The sequence below is a fragment of the Monopterus albus genome, unplaced genomic scaffold (assembly GCF_001952655.1).
Source record: "Monopterus albus unplaced genomic scaffold, M_albus_1.0 scaffold497.1, whole genome shotgun sequence".
NCBI classification, from domain to species: domain Eukaryota; kingdom Metazoa; phylum Chordata; class Actinopteri; order Synbranchiformes; family Synbranchidae; genus Monopterus; species Monopterus albus.
The window spans coordinates 129,849-133,910 of record NW_018128377.1 but is presented as its reverse complement, the minus strand read 5'-3'; positions in this window follow the sequence as shown (position 1 = coordinate 133,910).

Sequence of the window (4,062 nt, the reverse complement as noted above, 5' to 3'; positions counted from 1 at the left end):
TTTATTTATGCTTTCTTTTACAGCTGGTTCAGATCTGCTTTCAGAATGATCATTTCTGGAAAAATATGCCAGGGTGATTTTACTAATTCTAAACTCTATTGACATTTTCTTATGAAGACTCAAATACCATTGTAATTTGTGAATAATAATAAAACCTTGAAACAATAAAGATCTACCCCCCCCCCATTAATAATGTATATATTGTTCACTGTCTGACCAAAACATACCGCATATACATGAGTATTTTTCTTTAAAAACAAGACAAAATAAAAACTTTTGTAACAATTGCAGATAACATATAGCAGATGCTCTAATTTGTAAAAGATTGTTTTGTAAAGGAATTTTACGGTTTATTTCTGGGCAAATGCAAAATAACAATACCTTCCACACAACTACAGTATTCTCACAGTTTTTCAAGTTTGTCTTAATACAGTAAATGTCTATATGCATTATGAAAGTGGTATTGGTCACTGCAGTAATTTCTTCCTCTCTACTCTACCTGAGAAGTGGTTCGAGCAACTATATTGTAAGTTTTCAGTTTCAGGACCCATAGCCCTCATTTGCTAATAATAAAACATTTTTTTTTTAATTATTTACAAAATCTAGGTCATGGAATGAATTACTAAGCTCAGCATAATATTTCTAAATCGAATTTAAATGCCCTGCAGAATTCCTGAATCACAATCAAAAGTTGTGGGCAACTTGGAGATGGTGCCCACATTTTCTGACCACAGAAAGAGTTGGGAAATTCAACATATTAAATGTCTGTGCAGATTCGCAGTGATCCAGGTCATAGTGAGCTGAAAAATCAACTGGACTTTTCAACCTAGAAACCTAGTCCAGTTGATTTTTTTCTAACTTTTCAGCCAACATATTAAATGTTAATTTGGATCAAGTTCTGCCAAAATGTGATTAGGGTCACTATGAAATTAAGTCTACATTAAATTATTAAGTCTGCTTTCACCATTGTTTCAGACTCCATGTTATGTTGTTGATTTGTCAAAATCAGCAAAATTTGTCAGCACAGGTGGCACGTGTTGTTTCCTATGCCAAATATAAATTGAAGGGAGACAACACATGTCTTACACAAACCAGCAGCGTGCAGGTCAGATTTCTGAGTGCAACCAGTGTGATCAGAGTATTTCTGAAAAAAAGACATAGCCTCTCAGTTGACCTACCCCAAATAAATAAAGGTTAAAAATTTTATATTTTTGGAGAGAGGTGATGCAGTGATTAGCACTGTCGCCTCACAACAAGAAGGCTCCAGGTTCGCATGGCCTTTCTGTGCATGTGTGGGTTCTCTCTGAGGTGCTCCAGCTTCCTCCCACAGTTCAAAGACATGTGGCTTAGGTTGATTGCCCATAGGAGTGATTGCGGTTGTCTAACAGGGCTGACACTCTACTGTACACTGTGGTGCTGGCTCCTATCCTGATTGAGTGCCCTGAGAAAAGTTCAGGTGCAATACCAGAGAGGGTGAGTACTTGACTGAATCATTTCAGTAACCAAGATTGAGTGCTGATTTGGCCATATTCAGTGGTGAGAAGTGGGTCTGAGGGAGCAGCACTGTATTCATGGTGGGTGTGAGGCTGTCGTACTAGTGCCTTATACAGGTCAATGTCAGACTCCAGTTTACAGAGAAGTGGGTCTGAGGGAGCAGCACTGTATTCATGGTGGGTGTGAGGCTGTCGTACTAGTGCCTTTTACAGGTCGATGTCGGACTCCAGTTTATGGTATTGAATCAGTACAGTACAAGCTAGTTTGTCTTACTTCATTTGAAGAGGAAAATGGCAACGGAACCTGAGATGATAAGGAGATTGGAGATGCATGGGTGGAGATGTGGGTTGAAGTGGAATGATTGACCAGGGAACTCTGACCACTGAAGAAATCCAAAGAACACCAACAAGAACATATCTTCTAGGGTGATGACAATGGGCTGAAGAGGGTTGACAGACTGGATGTTGATGATGTATCTGGTGAGCAGGTTGGACTTTAGTGAGGGCTACTGAGGCGTTTGAGTCGGTTTCATTTGTTGGAAGCCTTTGATCATCATATTAAGCAGTGTAGCCATGTGAGGTGGTAGTAGTTGCTGGGCCATAGATATATGGCAGTAAAGCTCTTGGGCCAATGTGCCCCAAAATGTATCACGATTAAACTGTTGTAGGGTGGCTGCTGCCTGGGAGGCAAACATAAGGTGATGTATGTATAAAAGCTGGAACCATTGGAACGGATAGCCAGATCCAATATGTTGGTTAAATATTCATCCATTTCAGGCCTCTGTGCTGGGTGGACAGAGCAGAGGACATTGTGGAAGAATAAAAACACAAAAGTGAACTGTACAACCGTAAGGTCTTTAGAGCAGGGAGTATGACCAAACTATGAGGCCTGAGCAGTGTTTGGGGCTGAGAGGGAGGAATGACCAAAAAGTGAAGTAATTCTGCTAGATCCACATACTTATCTCCTACAATATGCTGGCAAATGTGCAAAGGCATCACAGATGGTTGACTAGGAGGCACCAGCCAGGAAGGAGCAGCAATCACAAGGGAACCCTTTGTTCAGTTTCTAATCAATGGTTCCACTCCTGGTTTCCAGCTTGGCTTGTATGGTATTCTCACTCACTCCTTCTGTTTCAGCAACCTCCATTCTGTTACCTTTGAGCCAGACACAATTTAAGCCCTGTTGAAGAAAGAACTGGACAATGGGTTCATGATCCAGCCCTCCATTTTCCAATTATTGCATCAGCCCCATCGGCATGGCTACCAAGAAATATTCGGGCAAAAAAAGCCCTCTCAGCCCCTCATGGCTCCTGGCTTCTGAACCATCATGCTATCCCTCACTTGATTCACCTCTTGAATAAGTTCCTGATAGCCTCTCCATCTCACTTTCCCCAAGCTGAATGCATCACATTGCCATTTTTGACCAACCTGGACTCCGCTTTTCAAAGGAGAAAACAGAGGGGCTGGCAACTTCTCATGTAATTCTGGACATCACTTTCAACACCATTAAACTGCAGGCTTCTCTACCTCGGGAAAACCTCAACTGCCACAGCTTAGTTGAGGTTTTAGGAAGTTTGAAATAACTGCCACAACTTAGTTATTTCAAACTTACTAACAGCACCTTCCTGCAATTAAAATGGGTTTTATTTCTTTCATGAGGTTTACAGCTTCAACCCTGGCACTTATTTACATATTCTGCCCTTTCAGCTGGTTTTGTGGGTATTTGTGTATGTAAATGGCTTTCAACTCCTTCAAGCTTCAGTACATTTTCATTTTTCTATCAGAACTGCCAACCACTAAAAATAAGTGACTGGTGTATTGGTTAGAACAAACAAGCTACAGTTAATATGTAATATGTAATAGAATACTTGAATATTACTTGAATTCAGTTTTCATATTCTGTTTATTCTGTGTTTATTCTACTTTTATTTGATTTTAGTTTCTTAAATGGTATGGACATTCAACTTTAGGTGAGAGAGAAAGAGTATTTCAAGACCCCTTTATGAAAAAATTAAAATCAAGGACCATGACATCACCTGGTATGGCACAACCGGGGCCCCACCCTGGAGCCAGGCCCGGGGTTGGGGCTCAAATGCGAGCACCTGAAGCCTGGCCGGGCTTAGCCCGAACGAGCGACGTGGGGACATCCTCCCGTGGGCCAATCACCTGTAGGAGGATCCGTAAGGGGCTGTTGCACAGTAGATCAGGCAGTGGTTGAAGGAAAAGGCCCCGATGACCCGATCTCTGGACACATAGACTAGCCCTGGGGACATGGAATGTCACCTCGCTGGTGGGGAAGGAGCCCGAGCTTGTGTGGGAGGTTGAGAGGTACCGGCTAGAGATAGTCGGGCTCACCTCCACACACAGCTTGAGCTCTGGAACCATACTCCTCAAGAGAGGCTGGACTCTCCACAACTCTGGAGTTGCCCACAGTGAGAGACGGCGGTCTGGTGTGGGCTTGCTTATAACCCCCAGTTTAGCCCCCATGTGTTGGAGTTTACCCCGGTGAACGAGAGGTTTGCTTCCCTGCGCCTTCGGGTGGGGATAGGTCTCTCCCTGCCATTTTTGC